The sequence below is a fragment of the Archocentrus centrarchus genome, unplaced genomic scaffold (assembly GCF_007364275.1).
Source record: "Archocentrus centrarchus isolate MPI-CPG fArcCen1 unplaced genomic scaffold, fArcCen1 scaffold_76_ctg1, whole genome shotgun sequence".
NCBI classification, from domain to species: domain Eukaryota; kingdom Metazoa; phylum Chordata; class Actinopteri; order Cichliformes; family Cichlidae; genus Archocentrus; species Archocentrus centrarchus.
Genome location: NW_022060289.1, coordinates 538,806 through 561,863, shown reverse-complemented (window position 1 = coordinate 561,863; position 23,058 = coordinate 538,806). Strand labels below are relative to the sequence as shown.

General features: G+C 43.2%; 1 protein-coding gene across 2 annotated transcripts in view; it reads left to right on the top strand.

Moving 5' to 3' along the window:
- Positions 1–23,058, top strand: part of LOC115777808 (semaphorin-3D) — a 116,869-nt gene that overhangs the window by 49,624 nt on the left and 44,187 nt on the right. The window lies entirely within an intron of this gene.

Sequence of the window (23,058 nt, the reverse complement as noted above, 5' to 3'; positions counted from 1 at the left end):
AATCATATTTTAGGTGAACCTTTGTTCCTCTTTCGGAGCACAGGTGAAGCAGAGTAAGGCTGCGGCTTTGCCCAGTCTGTGAGGAAGAGGCAGTTATTATCGTGGCACGAGTGAAACCGATGGATGCTGAGCACAAGCTCTGTGCGTGTTTCTGCTGTTGTATGACACACATACATTTTTATGTCCACAGTTTGTGTGTTTCCTCTTTCCTATAACTTCATTCATCCAAACACTTCATGCCTAATTTGGCTGTTTTCGGCCCATTTAAACAGCACCATTAATCACGACTGTCATTGGTCTGCGCTCTCTGCTGAGCTTTTCAGTAAACACATGCAGACGGAGAATAAAGAGCCTTTTAGGATCACTGTTGGTCATTGAATTGTGGATTATTTCAGGCTTTCTTTGTGTAGCAGGAGTAAAGCTCAGAAACAATAACTTCATAATTGAGTTCAGCCCACAGTTGGAACTTTTCCATCTGTCATCTGTCGTTTCCTTTTTATTATTTTCACATGAGAAAATGACTCTTTCATATCATTATTGGGTCACTGCCTATCAGTTAACATCCCAACTTGTAACACTGCAGCAGAGACTTCAGTTGAGACTTGATTGAGTTACTGATGAAAGTCACTGTTAGATTATTTCCTGGCTTTTGTGACAGGAAAGTCTGTTTGTATCCGTTAAAGGTTTTCAGCAGTAAAGTCAGATTCTCTGGGGTCTTATTGCAGTCGGAGCTGGAGAGAACTTTATAACCCTGTCAGTGAAGTAACGTCTGTAATCCAGAAAGTGATCCGGCGTCACCGTGAAAATGTCCTCTCACGTGGAGTTTTAACGGCCATCGTGCTGGGACTTCCTGATTAATGCTGACAGCAGATGCTTTTGTCTGCAGTAAAATATTTGATGAGTCCATCCGTCCGTCCATCCGTCCGTCCGTCCGTCCGTCCGTCCGTCCGTCCGTTCATCCATCCATCCATTTTCTTCTGCTTATCTGGGCCTGGGTTGTGGGGACAGCAGCCTAAGCAGAGAAGCTCAGACCTCCAGCTCCTCCAGGGGAACACCGAGGCATTCCCAAGCTAGCCAAGAGTGTGTCCTGGGTCTGCCCCAGGGCCTCCTCTCAGTAGGACATGCCTGGAAGACCTCACCCAAGAGGAACCCAGGAGGCATCCTAGTCAGATGCCCAAGCCTCAGCTGGCTGCTTTCGATGTGGTCAAGGTCAGAGGTCAAGTTTTCTGAAAATCTGAACGTGATAACTTGAGAAAGATGTCCCCTAAGATTTTCAAATTAAGACCATGTACTGGAAGTCTCGGCTGACTTAATAATGATGACCTAATAATGGCAATCACAGACAATGCCAGTATTCTCAGGGGTTTATTATGCTGTTAGCATTTCCTATTCCTGGTTCTTGCTTAGCCATTTGAAACTGACTGAGGTTCATATGCATTAAGAGACCTGTAATTATGTGTTAGAGAGCTGGTGCTTCCAGGAGGCCGATTATCTACTACAGCAGCTTAGTATGATTCACAGTTCAAAATTATCCATCCTTCATTGTCTGAAACAAGCTGTTATAGCTCCTCCCCCTTTTTCTGATTGGCTCACTAACAGGCAGTTCAAACAGCAGGTGGGTGGGAAGTCTGTACTCTTATTTCAGCCCTGCTACGCTCGGTTACGCAAAACCACTTCAGTGTCATTTGCTGCCCCGTTTAGTTTACACATTTAGTATGTTTTTTATTATATTGTTGTCTATTACTATTTTATATTTCTTTGTAGAGTTTGTATTTGTTTGTATTCAGCGTTTTACACACATTTAATTTTCTTTCTTTGTCCTGTTGAGCCCTTCAGGCAGTAATAACCCAGCCTTTGGTGCATGTGCTGCGTGCTCTTGCTGGGAGAGCTGCAGGATGCAGAAATATTCAGCATGATGTTAATACCAGTGTGCAGAAGGTCAGGCTCTGTGTAAAAGTGGTGATTAATGTGCAGTTTGTGCTTTGTTTTGACATGTTTAGCTGTCTCAACATGAGAGCTTTCTTTAGCACAGCTTTGTCATCCCTTTGACGTAACGGTTCATTTTCACAACCAAAAACTGTAAACATACGGTAGTTTTTTTAGGGCTGAAACAAACTGTAACTCAACAGTCATCAGAGGACTCGTGCTGTCTGTGCTTCACCAACACTCTCCTCACACTCAGTGCTTCATTTCAAATCTGCCATATAAAGAATGGCAAAGCCCTGCCCTGTATACATGTTACTCAGTGGAATATGTTCAATCATTTTGACTGAGATTCATATTAAAGGGTTGAAGAGAGAGATGCCCTTTTTGCACACTGAGCAAAGAGCAAAGCACTTCACACACAGTGAAGTCCTCAGTGAAGTCATGGATCCAGCTCCAGTCATACTAACACACTTTTCTCCCCCTGAATGCTCGCTTCCTCCTTGGCAACCAGTCACACCAGTAAAGCCAATAACTGTTTCCTATCCAGCAATAATTAGTTCAGGGCGGCTGGTTTCATTGTGCGGTGGTTAGCGAGACGTTTGTCTGCTGAATGACTGAGTGAAGACATGGAAGACTGGGATTAGTGAAGCAGTGGCTGTGTTGTTTTTAACAATCGAGTCATTGTGCTAAAGTGAGAGGGGAGGGTTTCGGAATAATGGCTGAGGACCTGACAGGACTCTGGAAGTCAGAGACATCTGAATACTCCGACTGAATGTCAGCGATACAAAGAGGGAAAATGAAGCTTAATGTTATTTGGATGAATTACAGATTAAACACAAGAGCATAATATCTGAGAGGAAGCTATAGATCTTATATGGAGTACAACTTTTGTTAATAAATGGTTAATAACTAATTAAACTTTACTAAATACTTATTTGCTGTTAACGATGATGTGCTAATTAATTATGTCATCAGTAAGGTAATAATTTACATTTATGCCATTCAGTGTGATTATTTCTCTAAACCTCTGGGACTGAAAAATGAGGCCAGCACTAAAATGTTGAAGCTGCAGTTCCTCTAATGTCCACTTGAGGCCCCAGCAGTGAGTCAGCAGAGACAAACATGCAGTTTTAGGATCTATGGATGCTTCCATCCATGAATCTTTTAAAACTGAAAGTTTGCATTATTGCGGTTTAGGTTAACTGGTCACTCTAAACTGCCCACAGGTGTGAATGGTTGTCTGTCTCTCTGTGTTGGTCCTGCTAACAGGCTGGTGACCTGTACAGGGTCACCAGCCCTATGACAGCTGGGATAGGCTGGTGTGTACCTTAGTATTGGTCCTCTGACTCAGGCAAAGGTGAGATTTGTCCTGCTCCTGGCTCACCTATGATTCTCTATCTATTATCATTATATTAGTCCATGACATTATAGAAGCAGTCGTGTTGAACATGAAGGACACTTTGGATTGGGAAGAAGAAGAAGAAGAAGAAGAAGAAGAAACAGCCTTTATTGTCCCACAGAGGGGAAATTTGGGTGTAACAGCAGCCGCAGTTATTATAAATATAAATAAAGATATAATAATTCACACTATTAAGAAAGGAATATATATAAAATCAACAAACAATATTAACCTTAATACTACTAATAATAACACTATATACAATGTACATGATGTGCCTGTGTGTTGAACCTTAACAGGCCGGACTATTTACAGTATATTATATATTATCCTACATTGTGTAGGCTATTGTGGTTTTTGTTGGGAGCAGTGATGGTTATAAAGTCTTACAGCTGCTGGGAGGAAGGATCTACGGTAACGCTCCTTTGTGCATTTAGGATGCAGCAGTCTGTCACTGAAGGAGCTCTCCAGCTCAGCAACAGTTTCATGCATGGGGTGGGAGACCTTGTCCATCAGTGATGTTATTTTGGTCAGAGTCCTTCTGTCTCCCACCACCTGCACTGAGTCGAGAGGACATCCTAGGACAGAGCTGGCTTTCCTGATGAGCTTGTCTATCCTCTTCCTCTCAGCTGTAGATAAGCTGCTGCTCCAACATACTGCTGCATAGAAGATGGCTGATGCCACCACAGAGTCATAGAAGGTCTTCAGGAGTGTCCCCTGCACTCCAAAAGACCTCAGCCTTCTCAGCAGGTAGAGTCTGCTCTGACCCTTCCTGTAGAGCGCATCAGTGTTATGAGTCCAGTCCAGTTTATTGTTTAGGTGAACACCCAGGTACTTATAAGAGTCCACTATCTCAATGTCCACTCCCTGGATGTTCACCGGTGTCCGTGTGGTGGGTCTGCGCCTGCGGAAATCCACCACCAGCTCCTTGGTTTTAGCGGCGTTGATCAGGAGGTGGTTCCGCTGGCACCAGTCCACAAAGTCCTGAGTCCACTGTCTGTACTCTAGGAGGGTGTAAAATGACACTAGGGACACTAGGAGGGTGTAAAATGATTGTGGTTACAGGTGTCTAATGAAATGAGGAAGCTGCAGACTTCACTGAACTCCACTGTTAATACCAAAGGAGCTGTTTGATGCATTATAGGGTTAATCCGTCAGATGGAGCATTCCAGACAGGTTATACATGCTTCACACATGCAGCACGTTCATCTGCAAACAAACTTCCTGTTTTTACTCCGTTTGAGTGTTTTTACTTAAACGGTCTGATTTTGGAGGATGTCTCACGATGGGGCACTGCTGACGTGTAATGGGATTACATGTGTTTGTGTGTGGCATTAGAAACAGTAGCAGCTCAGTGGTTTTCATGGCAGTAAAGGGAGGCAGTGAACTCCCTCTAATGAAGCACACTGAGGGTCTCTTGCTGTGTTTGTAGCTGCAGGATCAACAGCAGAGGCACTGTTAACATTTTATAAGGCAGACACTCAGACAGGAGCTTCAGGGGTACACACACACACACACACACACACACACACACACACACACACACACACACACACACACACAGATTCTCACTGATCTCCAACCCTGTCCAGTTTGATAGCTGCTGTTTTGTGTCACTATTGTTGATCACATCATTCTTAGTATTTATTGTTGGAGCCTCTTCAGCTTTATTTTCTTTTTATTTCATTTTCCCACACACCTCCATACAGCAGTGACAGAGAAGGAGAAAAACTGAAGTTCTTCATTAAGGACCAAACTTATCTGTGTGAGAAGTGAAGCCAAAGCAGCACAGCCTTGAACCTGCATTCTTTCTGATGGCCACAAGGGGGTTGTGAAAAGAAAAGAAGTCTTCATTTGATCAATAACCTCAGCAAACCTTTTCCTGTCTAAGTTTCTAGTTTCAGTGGGTGACATCATGGTGATCCAGTGTATCAATAGACTCTGATATTGAGACTTTAGTATCTCCGTTTCTCGCCACCTTTCACTCTGCTTTGTTACATTTGACAGGAAACATTTGGTCCACTATATTTCTTTCACACCATCCAAGTCCTCATAAAAGCAAGTCTCACACTTGACACCCGTCCTTAAATCAACTCTGGGCAGTTATTTGTACACAGGACATAAAACTTCATCACTACGAAAAAAAATGGTTTCCTGATTTTCCCCCAAATTGAGATTCTGCCATAGATTTATTTAAGTTTACGTACTTTTGAGCTCAAATGATGATGATGATGATGAGCTACATGCTGCTCACTGCATCCATCCATCCATCCATCCGTCCATCCATCCATCCATCCATCCATCCATCCGTCCATCCATCCATCCGTCCATCCATCCATCCATCCATCCATCCATCCATCCATCCATCCATCCATCTTTTTGATTGATCATAGAATTCATGTTAGCAGGTGGGCTGCAGCACTATCGTGAGGCGAGCAGCAGTCTATCAGCAGACTGAGACAGACGAATGTTCACACATTCACAACTAGGACCAATTTGAATCACCAGTTAGCCTAACGAGCACGCCTTTGGACCGAGGGAAGAAGCTGGAAAATCCAGAGAGAACCCACGTAGGCACAGGGGAACACGGCTGCTTACACCATGAAAGGGTCTAATTTAAAGACAATAAGAATCTGTCATAGTGTCTCCACTGATGTTTTTAATCTGTTTCTGAATGGAAGACTGTAAAAAGCTACTTTTAGACTGTATTATAAATAATTCTGTTATACTTTCAACTACTGAGATACAGTCCCCCCCCCCCCCCCCCCCCCCCCCCCCCCCACACACACACACACACACACACACACACAGGGGTAAAGTGTATGCGTCACAGCTGACCCAGGGTCTGACCTGAGCAGGAATCCACAGAGACCAGCCCTCATCCTGCAGGGATCTGTGTGTGTGTGTGTGTGTGTGTGTGTGTGTGTGTGTGTGTGTGTGTGTGTGTGTGTGTGTGTGTACAGGATGTGTGCATGCATGATTGGCTTAAAAGTAAACAGACAAATGTTGCAGGGATGTTGTCTGTTTGAAAGTCTTTACCTCTAACCTGGATTCTATTGTTTCCCCTCTGGTTTCTAATCTGGTCTGTATCATCTTCTGGCCTCTGGCAAACACACACAGCCAAACACTGGTCTCACACACATGGACGTTCACACATACACACACACACACACATGCAGGCAGGTTTTGTGTGCAGGAGGGCACTTGGACTCTTCTCTGCCTGTCAACATCACACATAGAAACATGGACGTGATCACACGGTTACACACATGCAGATGCATTTACACAACACGTGAGGATTCATGTGTGTGGAGATTTTATGTTTGTGCATTTCACAATATTTTTATGGTTTCCCTCTGAAGTACAGCTCTAAATCTACACACTGACTGATCCTTCACCTTCATCTGTGTAAAATTAAACCAGCCTGCATTAGTTAAACCCCTGAGAGGGAAAACAGCGTGCTGGAATAAGGAGGAGGACATTTCTCTCACAGGTGCCGGCTCCATACTTTGAGGGTTAATGCTGAGCATGTTGAGTTATGAGTGCTCAGCCGTTAAGAACACTGTGGTGTAAATATCTCTGACTCCCAGCTCACAGGCTGTTTATACTGCAGACATTTTGTTCATGAGTGTGAGATATATACTGAGATTAGTCTATATTAGCCTGTCTAAATGTAAAACACAGCTTTGGACTGTTCTTAAAATACATGCACATTAGTGTTTTAGCTCCTCCTGATCTCTGTGGTGAAGGAGTGTGAAGGCCGCGCTCCTGATTTCCACCTCAATCTCAATTCTGTTTACGGACGATCGTGGGCTTCTGACTCTTCCATACAACTCAGCTGTTTCCTTATTTACAAAATGTTTATGTGGGACAATTAAATATAAGCTGGCAGCCGTTCGTATATCAGATTATCCAGGAATTGGTAAGCTGGTAACCTGGACAATGGAGGAGTGTCAAACACTGTGAAAGGGTCTGTTTGACTGTTATCCTGAACCAAACTCCACGTCAGACTAAAGGGAGATCGCACTGCGACCCCGAGTACGTTTGACCCTCAAAGTTCAGCTGCTCTGAACAGCGATCGCTGCATGCTGCAGGTGGAGGTACAATCATCCAAAGAATGGGATTTTACTGCCACCTGGGACTTTTTTGGACTTTGTTTGGTATTTTGTTTTGACTGTTTATCTTTGGGATCAGTGCTGAAAACATAATGCTACAGTCACAACGGGGAGAACAGTGCTGGAGACCTCGGCACAGCTTTCAGTACGGAGCAGGTCTGTGACCGCTCGTACTCAGTCGCTGACTCCAGATCAGCTTTCAGGACGGTGATGAAGGGAGTCAGGCTGCAGTTGGCTTGTAATGAATGGGGTCAAGAGGGCAATTACATTAACTGTATTAAATCAGCACAAATTGCAACTCTGTTGTCTCCATACACAGGAATTTACAATAACTACTTATATTCAGAGTCCAGCCAGAACCTCAGATCAGAAACACAAATTTTTAGAAACTCCTTCACAAATAGTGACGTCGTTGCTGCAGGATGGCAATTTAACTGCAAAATGACATATGTGCTCAGCAGCCTTGCTTTCCCAAACGGAGTACAATCAGAATACAACCCGGTGGCATCCAGTTGACTCAAGTGGCCCTCATTTTAAAATTAGACAGGAATTCTTTGAAAACCTTTGCCAACCTGTCTGAGAGTGATTGGAGACAGGTTGCCTCCCACCAGGTTGGCCTGTGCAGTTGTGATTGAAGCTGGTTGCCAAGAGGTTGATGGTTAAACACTCTCAACCTCTTGGTGACCAGTTGTTCACTGCAACCACTTGCAATTTGTCTGCAACAACAAATCCTGGGCAACCACCAGTTTTTCTTTCTTTTTTCTTCTCCTGGTTTTAAGGAGGCTGCTGTCCTATTTTTATGTGACAAACAGTCTGGTTTAAGAAGACCAAACAAAACATCTGAATAAGTGGAAAGTGTAAAAGTGTAACGTGTATATATAAAGTATAAAGGCTTTTACCAGCTTCTTTTGCTATAATATGGACGCAGAGTAATTGACAGATCCTCTTAAGTTGAAATAAAACAAAGGCTTGCTTTAGAGTGTAAGAACAGTCACAGCTGATGCATTAAAAATAAGTTTGTACCAGCGAAGCTGACGTCTTACGTTTGTCTGTCAAACATCGAGCAGTGATGCGGAACAACGAAGGCTGAAACGGTCGAATGCTGCCATGATGTAAAAATGAAAGGACGTGATGTGTGCTGGAGCAGTGCAGAGCTGTGCAGATCATTTGGGAATAATCTAAAATAAATACCTTTCAAACAGTTTTTCCTGTGTGTCACAACTCTTCAACCATTCGACGCTCAAGGCGAGTGAAGCCAACGCTGAACAGCGCTTCACGTTCAGACTGCAGAGAAACTCCAGCCTGCCGTATTTTGACTACATTGTGTATGTATAAGTGTGTGTGAGTGTGTGTTTGGGTTTATTGTTTCAGGGATGGACGCCTGTGTTGGTGTAGAGCAGATTTAACATCTTCCTGCTGTTAGCTTTTTGACGGGGAGTTTTGACGCTCATGTGGAAAAAATCCAACTTAAACACACTGACCTCATGTGGGACTGTGGGATGGGAAACTTTTAAACACACACACACACACACACACACACACACACACACACACACACACACACACACACACACACACACACACACACACACACACACACACACACACACACACACACACACACACACGTAAAAGCACCTACTGATCCCTGTAACAGGGTGTTATCTCTATGCACATACGCAGTCATTATTGTGATAGCTGGTCACTGTGACAGCAGCTGGCATATTTGTGTATGTACAAATATCCATTTAGCATTATGACAGCTGCTTACACATCTGCAGCCCACATTCAGATTTGTCGATAGAAATATTTGTTGCTGCGGGGAATCTGTCGGAGCTGATTCACTTCGGCCACGATGACAAAACAGCCACAAAACCCTGAACTGTTACTCAAATATGAGGTCAGGAATGTGGCCTGTGTGTGTGTGTGTGTGTGTGTGTGTGTGTGTTCAGGGCAATCACACAGGAGGCGTTCCCCGGACTGTGTGGTGTTATTCTATAAACTTTGACCTTTGACCCTGCTGTGATTGTAGTCAGTAGATTTAGGAGAAAAGGAAGGAAAGGAGCAGCAAAAAATGAAGATAGAAGAAACACAAAGGAGTCAAATGTCATGATAAATGAGTGAGAAGAGAGGATTTTGGAGGGTAAGGTGTCAGTAAAAGAAGGGAGGCAGAGAACAGAGGACCTTGAAAGGAGGCAAGGAAGGAAGGTGGAGGTGGAGAGATGACACGTTGGTGGAGCCGTTTCCTGAGGTTAATGAAGCTGTCACCCACCTGAGACAAAACAGAGAGCAGGGCAGAGAGGGCTGACTGTGGTTAATTAAAACTGTGGGGTGTGTGTGTGTGTGTGTGTGTGATTAAAGTCATGCCATCAGCACATGTAGTGCATCAAACTACAAGCTGTTACTCTATCTGTAACCACAGCCTCTTATCTGCTAACGAGGTAAAGATCGAGGGCAACTGTCAGCTCCCCCTGCCCAACATTATCCAGTGTCTACGTGTGTGTGTGTGTGGGGGGGTGTCTGTTTGTTTCATCAGACACTCAGAGTGCTTAAACACACACACACACATGCACACACACACACACTCTGTTATACTTGACTGACTCTGACAGCTCACTCTGTTTCACCAGCAGTGTTTACCAAATACACTTCAGCCTCCTTAAAAGTAAGTGATGCGTGTGTGCGTGTGCACGCGTGTGCATGTGTGTGTGCGTGCAAGCTCATATTGCCAAATCACAGCAATAAGGAAGCTTCTGCATCCCTGCTGTAGGACTTTGTTTTTGTCCACATCTCTCAAAATATTGGCATATTTTGTCAAAGTGAAAGAACTCGCTGAGAGGTGGAAATATCTACATGCAAGAGATAATTGGATTTTATCACCAATAAACTACTTAATCCTTATATTTGTGTTTCCAGCTGCAGCAGGTTGGCGTGTTGGAGAAGTGTCCATCATTAAAGCCTTCTTTGTTTTGGTATTTCAAAATAAAAGATGTCTAAAATGAAGCAGCTGCAGTGGCTGAGAGGCTCGTAGGCCCTGACGTTTCCTTGGATCACTGGCTGTTTTCTTAAAGGATTTCTATAATTGATTCCCAGCTGATCACATATTATATGAACTCAGCAGAACTATGAAACAGTACAGAAATATTCTGACATGGAGTTTGTGAGAACATTGAATTTGATCTTTCTGCGCTAAGTGGAGAAACAGGCCCAGCATTTATTTAGCTTAGCTTCATGTTTAGAAGTTAAATGTTTGTATTTGAAGTAATATGAATATAACTTAAACTCAAAATAATCCTTCTTTATCTGATCTGGGCCCAGGTGCAGTGCTACAGTTCTGAAATAAGCTGTTTTAGCTCCTCCCCCTTTAATTTCACTTTCTTCTGATTGGCTGCCCCATGTTAGGGACATCCTCTCTCTGTGACATCATAGAAAGCCAAGGGTAGAAGAAACTGTGTAAACTGACCCTTTAGAAGAGTCACAGGGATTATTCATACCCACCTTTAGCCATCTACCTTTGTAAAAGGTCCCATTTAAACAATGAGGCTCATGGAAGAGAGCGAGACCTGAAGCTCCACGGCGTGAACAGTTCTCAGTGACACAGTCCTAATGAAGAAAAGCCTCGGAGTGAGGCGGGAGAACTGCTCCTGCAGCTAGGAGCCCTCACAACCATACAGCTCAGTGTAAAGAGGTGTGGTCATCTCTACATACAAGATGATTCACTCTTATATCCCCCACGTTGTGATGCAACATTTTTCTGTCCCATTGTTCCCTCTAAGTTTAAATTAGGATGTTAGTTCATTGTTCATTGGCTGTGGCTCAGGAGGCAGAGCAGCTTATCTACTAATCAGAAGGTTGGTGGTTTGATATCCTTGCAAAGCATCAGAGTTGCTCCTGATGTATTCAGTGTATGATTGTGTGTGTGAATGTTGGTTAGAAGCATTTAGATGTAGAAAAAGTGCTGAATGCAGACGCTGTATAAAAACCCATCCATTAGCATCCTTACAGACAGGGCTGCTCCTCCTCAGCATGAGTTTGTTCAGTTCCTGGACTGGAAACACTGATTTTCTGAGATAACGTCAGGAAAAAGACTGTGATTGTAAGTCTTGTGTGAATTGTGCAGTTGAGCTGTGAGAAAGGACCTTCCCCTTTTCTGCGTCCAGTTGCCACATGTAGACAAACCTCTGTACCTCTGCATGTGCAGATGAAATGATGTAATGATCTCATCAGAGCTTAGTAACTGAAAAACAAAACATGTTGCCTAACAAATGTGAGTGTGTGACATCAGAGGATGTAATTCTAACCCAGTGATGGAGAGCTAACAGGTCAGAGTTAGAAATCGGGCTGCATTCCTGCAGTGATGTCAGATACTCCGCAGATTTCATTTGAAGGGAATGTAGGAGGTCATCGGCTTCCCTGTTCCTTCTTCCCATAAACAGCAGGGATATTCCAGTATGGCCTGCAGAAAGAGACAGAAAATCCCTAAAGAGTCCTTAAAAAAATTGTCCTCATTACTTCCTTAAAGCACAGAGTCACAGGCCGACATCAGTGCCCACAGTGGGCGTTTCCACTCATGAGAAGTCTGACCTGGATTATATCCAGCGTGGCAGAAGGATCATTTCTCAGAGCAGGGGAGCGTCTCCATCACTCTGCTCAGTAAAGAGTTTCCCTCTTAGCCACTAAGCTGTGAATCTGTGCACCTTGGGGCTCCTTGGTTGTTGGTGTGTCAGAAAGAAGCGGATTTTAAAAAAAACCTTTCCTCCTAACCCTACACAGTTACCTTTGTTCTGTTTTCTCTTCATTATGCATGCATGGGTTAGGGTTAGGGTTACGGGTGTGCCTAGCATGGTATGCCCTTTTTTCCACGTCCTAGATGCAGAAAGGAAGGAGGGAGAGAGTGGCAGCATCTTTTCTGTGACAAGAAGCACCAGAATTTATGAGGAATGTGGTCTTAATTTGGGGCACCTCTACATCTTCATACAGCATGTTATTAAGGAGCGTCCTTCCCTCTGATTTTATGTCTTCATGCTGCATAAGAAGCTGCTGCTGGGTGCTGGATTACAGTCACAGTGGGGTGTTTGCATTGTGTCAGTTTCACCTTTACAGTGTGATAACCTGCCTCAGGCTGGGCTACAGTTTCTTCTGTATCTCTGATAATCTTTTCCCGATGTCAAGTCAAGTTTATTTATAAAGCACATTTAAAACAATGACGTTGACCAAAGTGCTGTACAAGATCTATAACCCCAAGGACTATACTAAATAAAAAATATAATATATATAATAATACATAATATAATGTATATAATAATACATTATATACCAGTGGCGGCTGGTGCTAAAAAAACTGAGGGGGGCGCGCACAAACAAACAAATGAAAAACAAACAAAAGAAATCTTAAAAAATAGCACTATATGAACATGAATTTTGCCCTCCTTTCCTTCTGCCCTGCAAATTTCTCAATTACATTCTTGTTAAAGTCAGTCATCTCTGTGACTAGTCTTTTCTCCATTGACAACATGGCCAATGCATTCAGCCTGTCCTGAGTCATTGAGTTTCTCAGAAAAGTCTTGATTCTTTTCAGAGTTGAAAAGCACCGTTCAGCTTCTGCTGTGGTCATGGGTGTGGTGATGAGGATCTTCAAGAGCGTGACAGTTTCTGAAAAGACTTCTTCTAGATTGTTTTCCATAAACAGCTGGAGTAGGCCCACAGCACCACAACAGGCTTTGAACTCTTCCTTGCTGTAGATGAGAGTAAGCTCTGTCTTCAGCTTACCTCCATTGAGCACTGGATAGGCTTTTAAGGTGTTGCTCAGTGCATCTTCAGGAAATGCTGTGTTGTATTGTTCAAATCTGTTCCCCTGCAGGAGTGTGGCACTAACAAGGTGGTTTGTGAAAGAAAAGCGCTCCCTGGTGTGTCCCAGTATGATATCACAGACCTTAAGAGAGAAGGACAAACATGAAGATTATGATTTTAGAATCACATTTTTCATTCTAAATATGAAATGTTATTTTGTCCTTTCTATTAAGTCATAGAAAGAAGGAACACATTTTATTTATAAACTTACTGATTTTAATAACATTTGCTGCCATTTTTTAAGGCTGTGTTATGAAATGTGTTACAGCATTTTTGTGGGACAAGATTATACAAAATTCAGTAGCCAAATGTTTTATTCCCCATTACCCATAAACTTCAGTACAACTTAAATAATAAAATATCTTGCTGACAAACATTACATCAACATACCTACACAGCATAGACACAACTAAAGGTATTTCTAACTACAATGCACATCTTCCTAATATATTAAATAACACTACTATAAACCAGTGTAACAGTGATTTTCCACAACAACTCACCTCTGCAGCAATCCTTTCATGGTCTTCTACATTGAGTGTCCGACGCTTCTTCACTGGCTGACTACTACCTACACTGCTTTGTCCAACCATGGAGTGGAGAGAATTTCTGCCAAAGAGAAATACTTACAATATTATAATAATGAAGAAGAAGAAGAAGAAAAATCAGCTATTTAAACAATTACCTGATCTTTTGAATGTCCTGCTGGAACTGTTGGATGCTCTCCCGGATACAGACTGAATCTATGACCTTCTTCTGGAGTTTGGCATAGAGAAGGTCCACATGAGGCATGATATGGTGGAAAAGTTGCAGAACGAACTTAAAATCCTGATCCTCCAGTAGCATGGCAAATGCTCCAGCCTCTCTGACGGTAATGGGGTCAAAGTCACCAGAGTCTTGTATGCTTTGGAAACAGCGGATGAGGTCCTCTCTGTGCTCAAACACAGTATTGATGGCACGGCTGTGAAAGTTCCATCTGACATTGCTGGATGCTGGTAGTCTGTGGGCCACAACTTTATCAAGAACGCTTGTGCGCTTGGATGATCTGGAAAAAAAGCTGGAAAATCCACTAAGGTTAGAAAAAAAAATTCTAACTTTGGTTATGTGAGAAGTAGCCTGTTGCATTGTTAGATTGAGCTGATGAGCATAGCAGTGGATGTAGTGGGCATTTGGGTACACATCTTGTATCTTCTTCTGAACACCTGCAGTGGCACCTCGCATCACGCTGGCTCCATCATATGCCTGACAGATTAGCTTAGCCTTTTGATCCTCAGGAAGAATAGTTGCAAGACGTTCTTTTAGGGCTGTAGCAATGGAATCAGCTGTAGCCGACTGCAGAGGGATAAACTCAAAAAACCTTTCCTGCACAGTGTTTTTGGCATCGATATAGCGTAGTACAAGCACAAGCTGGCACTGCGTAGCAACATCCACAGTCTCGTCTGCCTGGATTGAAAGAAAATCACTGCTCTGTGCTTCTTTGATTATATGCTCCTTCAGAACAGAAAACATACAGTCCAGTAGCTCATTCTGCACAGTTTTCGAAGTTCCCTTAAACACAGTAGCATTCTCAAGGTGCTCTTTTAGTACTCCATCAAGAGAAGCAACAAAATCAACCAACCCACGAAAGATCCCGGGATTTTCAGAGCTCTTACTTTCGTCATGACCACGCAAGGCCAGCTCAAAGGCTCCACAAAACTTAACACAGACTATTATTCTAGAAAGGATGTGCCGATCTTTGTCACCTCTTCATTGTGCCTTCTAACAGCAATCCTGTAGCCTTCATCTAGCTGTTGAGCAATGCTAAGTTTCCCCCAAAAACTTAGCTTCATTGCATTGTCTAGGTGGCTGCGGCTGTTTTCGTGCCGTTTGCATTTTTCTGAAAGATGTTTTAAGTCTCTTACCCCAGTTGTTGTCCACATTGCCTCCGTGCCAGAACTTTGAAATAGCAAACACGGAAAGCAGTAAAAGGCATTGCTTACATCACATCCAGCTAGCCAAGTCCGCTTGTCATAAGAAGAGCTGGAAAAAGCCCGCGTGTAGGATCGTCCACGATCACTTGCCTGCTGCTGAATTTGTAAATTGGGACGATCCGGTCCAAGCTCCTTTATCCTGTTTTTTTCTTCAAGTGAACGCTTTGTAAAAGCATTTTTTTGTAAAGACAAAACAGAATTTTCTCTCATTTTGAAACTACTCCACTTTGCAAACGTAAACGTGAATCGACCTAACGAACTGCAGCTGCACTAATGAGTCGAATCGGGGATTGTCCAATCACACAATGTTTTAAAAAAAATTAGCCAGTACTGACACTCTACCAGTAATGACACAACAGAATGGGTGTGTCCGGGACGCTGCGCCCTGTGGAAAACCTTAAATAACCAATTAAAAGTCAGCCTCAGATCACCTGCTTGCCAAAAGTTGATGCGCCTACATACACTCTCATTAGAACGGCGCCCTGCACATAGGAAGTGTGCACAATGTGAGCAATTAAATAGAATTATGTATTTACTATTTTAATAAATTCTAACATGTCTATTGGACACACAGTATGAATAAATACATTTCTAAGTATTTTGCAGTTCAGAAATCATTTATTATCTAAACAATTTAAAGGGGGCGGCGCCCAAGCGCCCCCTACTGGCCAGCCGCCACTGTTATATACCACTCTGTTCTAGTCTAGTTTTAGGCCTCTGTAAGAGCAGCTGGTTAGATGACCTCAGAGCTCTTACAGGGGTGTGACAGTGAAGCAGCTCAGACAGATACAAAGGTGCCAGTTTAAGGCTTTAAAAGTAAGCAATAAAATCTTAAAATTGATTCTTAAACGGACAGGGAGCCAGTGAAGGGATGACAGGACCGGGGTAATGTGTTCATGCTTTTTTATACCAGTTAAAAGACGAGCTGCCGCATTCTGGACTACCTGCAGGTGGCGCACAGATGATTGATCTATGCCAAAATACAGGGAATTACAGCAGTCCAGGCGGGAAGTAATAAAAGCATGAATAACTTTTTCCAGGTGCTGCTGTGGGAGATAAGGTTTTACCTTGGCAATGACTCTAAGTAAAACTGATTTTAGTAACAGCACTTACTTGCTTCTCCATTTTAAAACTGCTATCTAAAATGACACCCTGATTTTTTACAGCATCACGACAGTGAGGAGCCAAATGACTCGGAGTGCCAGAGGAGCTGCTCGAGGGGTCAAATTTACCAAAGCATATGACCTCGGTTTTGCTTTTATTAAGATTTAGGAAATTCTTTCTCATCCAGGACTTGATGTCACTGAGACAGTTCAGCATGCCCCCCCCCCCCCCCCCCCCCCTCCCCTCAGCAGATGACCCCCCCCTCCCTGAGCCTGGTTCTGCTGCAGGTTTCTTCCTGTTAAAGGGAGTTTTTCCTTCCCACTGTCACCAAGTGCTGCTCATAGGGGGTCGTTCTGACTGTTGGGTTTTCTCTGTATTATTGTAGGGTCTTTACCTACAATACAAAGCACCTTGAGGCGACGGTTTGTTGTGATCTGGTGCTATATAAATAAAACTGAATTGAATTGAACTGAATTGAATGGATGTGGGGTTCCTGTCCAGGGGTGAATCTGAAGTTTGGCCACCCCCACACAAACAGGGATGAAGCCCCAGAAATGACTCACAGCAGCTGGAATTGCACAAGTGTGACTGACCCACATGATTACAAGCGTGAAACCCCTGTGAGCCGTGACCGTACCACCATCATACCTCACACTGCCTGATCATTCAGTTACACTAATACAGAAGCTGCTGATGGCTTTCTTTCCTTCCACCAAGTGTCTGTTATTGAGTTGTGCCTCTGCAGTAAGGACAGTGTTACATGTAAGGCTTCATTCTCTGACACTGAGACAGGATGTGTATCTGCTCCGTGTCACACTCACATTTCATGGATCCAAACACAAGGAAGGACTGAAGTGAATCCAGAATAAATATGTTCCCTGTCTATCATCTAAGTGGCACATCAGTGTCATAATCGTTTATTTCTAATGGCATTTTCATTGTTTTGACACTGGAGAAAAAGGGAGTGAAGTTCAACTCCGGGTGTGCATCAGAAAGTTAATAACCATGTCTTTGTGCATGACTTATGATTGTGTTATGAAGCTGTTTGTGGTTTGCGTTTCAGGGAGAGGCTGTGACTCAGACCCAAAGCTGTAGTTTGGGTGTGTGTGACAGAGCAGCGCCACAGAGCTAATGTTTGTGTCTGAGTCCAATTTAAGAAAATCTGAGAGCAGTTATGGATTACAGGTGTGAATCAGTGAGAAATGTTCATCCATGTGTTTGTCAAAGAGAAAACGGGGACGGCTGTTTGTGTGTTACATAAAGACAATGAAAAGAGTGCTTTTTGAAATAAGAGACCAGAATGATGCTCTGAGCATGATGATTGTCCTCCAGAAAGCTTGTTTTTCTCTCTTGGCTTTTCCAACTAAACCTGTGCACATCAGGAGAAAACACCATCACTTTAAGTCGATTTGAGATTCTTACATGTTAGAGAAGATGCTTAAGTACATTATCATCATAAGACTGAGTTTGAATGTAAGTCTAAGGACATTTTTATAACGCTGTAAGTTCTCATTAGCTAAACTTAATGCAAACGGGTTTCCTTGGAAAAACAAGTGGAATATGAAATATTTGTTGTACTAAGAGGATTTCCTGCTGCACTGTATTTACACTCAAGTTTAAGTAACTAAATGAAACCTTATAGACCTTAAAATCAGATACGCTCTTGACTTAGTAAAGAAGTGCTCCTCGTGTTATTGCAGCACAGTGAAATCTGATTTTCTCTCTTCCCCATAAAATAGTTACATGGATGCAGTTACATACAACAAATCAAGGTAAAAAAAGTACTCCCTAACCTCAGCTGCCTCGGCTCATCTGAAACCACAGCTGGTGTCAGTAGGACAGCAGTGTGGCAGTTAGGTGTGGCTGCAGGTTGGCACTGTTTACACATAAAGTCACAAAGAATAATTTAGTTCTACGTGTGATTTAAAGCTGTGCGCACACATTAATTTACTCAGACAAACGTGACTTGTTCAGGCTCAGCTGACTGCAGCTTTCTCCAGCTTTATATGCGGTACACTTGCTAACGATGGGCTGTGAGCTCAGTTTCATTATCCTTATTATGAAGCAGTGTTCGTTTTGACAGCATTTTGATTTAGTTTTAGTCATAATTTAGTTATCTAAATAGTTTTAGTTTTATGATGATACTTTATTGATCCCACAGTGGGGAAATTACAGTTAACAGTTTTAGTCGACGAAATCATCGTAAGAATACAGTCGACTAAATCTACAGTGGATTTAGTGACTAAAATATAAAGGGTGTAAAATATAAATGCTTTTCCTTCAGTTCCCTTGAATTAGTCATTATACACACTTACACAAAATTAAACATTTATTCAAAGTTATGGAATATTATTAATAATATTAACATTAGCGTTTCACCTGCTTCCCACACACCTGATCATTAACACCACCTTACTGAGATAATCCAGCGTTTTACAGCAGGACGCTCTGAAAGGTACAGGGCAGTGTTCAGGACTAAGATTATAAAGGCTAATCCACCGCGGTGTGGAGATTTTCTCTGAACACAAACTGGGAAAAACACTTTACCCTGCAGGACATTAAAATGCTGACCTTTGCATGGAGATCTGGGTGACTGGTTTGCAGATGTCGTTTAAGATTTGTCGTGTTTTTACCCGAGATAGTCGCCCCACATGGTTTACACATCGTTTGGTTTGTCAAAGGACAAATGTGTCCATACATCGGCTCTTCTCTTTCTCCCTGCTGACATTGGTTACATCACTTAGTTCTATCGGAAGTAACGACCAATCACAGGCTAGTTTGTCCTTCTCGGGTTTAGAGCAAATTTGTGCATCAGTGCGTTTGATTGGATGTTTTCCTAACTTGTCCCACCCTGTTACAAAATTAAATCAGTTCTGATTGGATGTCGTCCCCACCAAACATTTTTGTCTCGTTTTCATTCGTTGACGAAAGTGTCAATTAATTTCTTAATCATTTTTATCCTTTTAGGTAGTTTTTATTTAGTTATCGTCTCGTTATCGTCATGAAAAAAAGGGTCTTTGATGAAAACTATGACGAAAATAATTCATTAATGAAATTAACACTGTTATGCAGATTGTTATCACCGTTGATCAATGGCCATGAGAGTTGGGGAATGTCTGCAGTGAAAGATGGTGAACTCTTAGGCCCCGTCCTCGGTTCAGACATGGTCGTTCCCTTTTCACATAAAAGGCCTCCTCGAATCCCCGCTCAGACCAGCCTTCCTCCTGTCCAGGATGTGCACATCCTCATCACTGAGAGAGTGGCCGCCAGCCTGTAGGTGTACGCAGACTGCAGAGTCCTGGCCTGATGAGGTAGCAGTGCTGTGCTGTGCCATCCTCTCAGCCAGAGCTGGTTGGGTACTCTGTTTGTCTTTGGGGTGGACCAGTTTTTGGCGTAGCGTGTTTCAGGAGACGCGGTGTTTAGAGAAAATGCATTTCAGCTGTTCCGATATTCCTGACACATAACAGATCACCAGGTTTTCATTCAGCCGGTGGTTGTCCTTCTTCCGTCCTGGGCTGCCTCCCCGCTCGGGGCCTTTGACACGATGTTCTTCAGCTTCCCTGGCTGCTGTGTCTGTGGGGGTGGTGTCCGCTCTGTGTTTTAGGGTCCTGATGACACCCAGTTTGTGCTCCAGTGGATGATGAGAGTCAAACCTTGAATACTGTTCTGTGTGTTGGTTACGGTCAGCTTTCACAGGTCCCCCATCAGTAGATGGCAGTGTGACAGTCTAAGAAAGACAGCCTGTCATCCTTCATTCCTCCCTGGTGAACTTGATGTGTTTGTCCACTGAGTTAATGTGAATCATGGTACGTCCTGAGATTTGATTTTCATTGAGGTGTCATCCATACCGAAACCAATGGCTCAGCAGTGTTCCAGGATAGGATAACAGAGCCCTCTTTCCCACTTCCTCCATATACGAGTCAGCCACAACAGGCGAAACGTTTTTCCCACTGAAACGCATCAAGACTTCCTTCAGAGATGATGTCAGACCCTGGCTCAAGGTGGAGTGGATCGTTCACTGATGACGCTCAGCACCCCAGCAGACCCCACACTGATCTGCTGCTCACAGTAACCATGCTATAAAGAAGCTAAAAGATAAAGAGCCAGAAAATGCTAGGATTTAATACTGTTCGTTTATCCTCCACCTCCCTGAGTCCAGCTGCTGAGGTCGGTGTCATTCATGGCTGCATACGAATCAAGTCAATCCTGATTCGGTACTTTTCCACTTCCCACTCAGGAAGAATCCTCTCCTCTGGCTGCAAACCCCGAAGTTCGTTACAAAGAATAACAGGACACTATGGCTGCACATGTGCTCACATATATACATGGTACACAGCACGCTTTCCCCAAAACTAACCATGTAGTTTTTCCTGCCTGCATAAGCAGCAGCACTCAGTGAGCCTGTATGTTGCCTCTGAGCACCTTTAAATCAAACCATCAGCCTGTGACTGCACACAGCCGGACTGAAGGGCGCGACTTCCAGCTGTAATTCAAGAGGTTCAACAAAAGTACTGCAGTCAGTTTTTAGGAATCTGGCGTTTTCATACCTAATCTTTCATTCTGATGCAGTTAGGGCAGTAGTTTTGCAGGATGTCGGGGTAGTTGGTGGGAGATAGGACTCCCACAGAATGATGAAAAACAGATAATTCAGTTAATATTAAGAACTTATTTTCCCTTTTAAATGAAGTGCATTCACAGTCTAAAGTAATTTGTGGAAGACAGGGTCAGTTACTGATCCAGTGCTGATGAGAGATGAGATGAGATCTTCAGATTTTCCTTTACTTCTGAAAAAAAATCATAGTTTCATAGCAAATTATGATTATGTATGTTTTTCTCACAGAAGGAAGCCAGTGCTGAAACATGATCCTCAGAACTGAAAGGAAAAGCAGTGTAATGTCTGTAAGCAGCTCTGACAGCAGTCAGTCTGGCAGTTTAAATGAGGGGGAAATAAATGTGACCTGATCAGGGGAACAATGGCTGCTGAACTTATCTGAGGAGGGCTTCATCATTTTAAAATCCTGCAGCCTGAGATATGAAGTGCCTGCAGCTCTCTGTGTCAGGGTTCAAAAGGAAACTCTTTAGCTGTGATTTAGAGCTTTGAGGGGCTGAAAGGAAGAAGATATGAAAAGTGATGCTGATGCGTCTTTGGAGAAGGATCAAAGCCGCTCAGAGAGAAACGATCCCGCCGTTTAAGAATTTCCCTGTTTTTCCTCGGATCTGATCGGCTTCACGGACCCACACAGCACAGGGAGGAATGAGCCGGGATTCAACATAAACAATTAAATGATTAGGAAGAGTGTGTGTGTGTGTGTCTGTGTGTGCGAGTGAGTGTGTCAGAGATGTCGTGGTTCTCCGTGCTGTAGTTGATTCGTCTCCTCGTCCAGCTGCTCCACAATGAAACAATAATCTGCTCCATGTTGCATAAACCTGCAGAAACACATGAATCCTGGGTCTGTGCCCACGTTTGTTTATCAGTCTTTTTGTGGTCTGACATTTTGGAGAACCTGATCATTCTGGCAGGACTTTAGATTTGATATCTTTATGAAAACTGTAAAGTTTTATGAAAAGTTTGTGAAAACATTTAGAGGGAAGATTAGAGTGAGATTTTTGTGCTGGTTTGTGTGCAGCTGTGTTTGACTGTATAAAAAGCAGCACTAATATCATTGATCCAGAACATCACTTCCCCTCTGCGGGGTAAATCGATTTCTTTAAAAGCAGCTTTCAGGAGTCGGTGTGATTTTGAGGGGGCGCTCCTTCAGCTGGACAATAATAGAAACCTGAATGAAAGGAAAGTGGAGGCTAAACAAAGCTGCACCCTGTTGTCCAATCATCTGCCACAGCTGGTGGGAAGGAGGAGGACAAAGAGGTCCGCGGGCTGCTTCACGTCTTCGGTCTGACAGGAGGAGAAAACAGAGTAACCACGGTAACACCAGAAATCAAGAAGAAGGTGAGAGTTTGTGAATGAATCTAAGAGATGGGGGAAGCTGGTGGGCCCAAGGCTGCTGTGAGGGTCCAAGGACTCCACAAAGAGATGATGAGTGATCATTGTCAGCTGAAGAGAGGCCCTTCATTCACGCAGCTGCTGCTGGCCATCATTAAGCCTTTATTCATCAACAGCCCAGAACACTTCAGCCTTCCTCTAAACCAGATCGAGGTCTTCCTGCGGTACCCGCCTGCTTCCAGGGTCTGTCAGAAACACAGTTACCCATCCTGGAGTCAGAACAGGTGGAAGCTGTGAGATCGGCGTTTGATGGAAACGCCTTACTTAGTCATGAAAGAGAATTCTTTGAAATGAAATTACTATCCAAAAACCACAGCAAAGATTTCCTTCAGAGCATCTTTGCTGTTGTAAACTGAATTTTGGGGGTTGAGAGTTCAACTTTGAACCTCCTACACTGAGGACACGACTGAAAACCAGGAATTCTGTTTGAGAATATTAAAAGTGGAGAAGTTCAGTAAACCCATGTTCAATGTTTTCATTAGAAGCTTCTTTATTTTCCCACCTCTGTTTTCTTTCCTTCAGCAGCGTAGCAACGCCGTGATCAGTAAATGTGATGTTCTGTCTCTAACAAGAATCCACTGACCCTGAGCGCCCTCTGGGTCTGCAGGTCTCCACTGTACATACATTTGACTCTGAATGCATTTCCAGCTGATTGCAGAGAATCAGTTTGTTTGTGCGGCTGTGTGTTTGTAT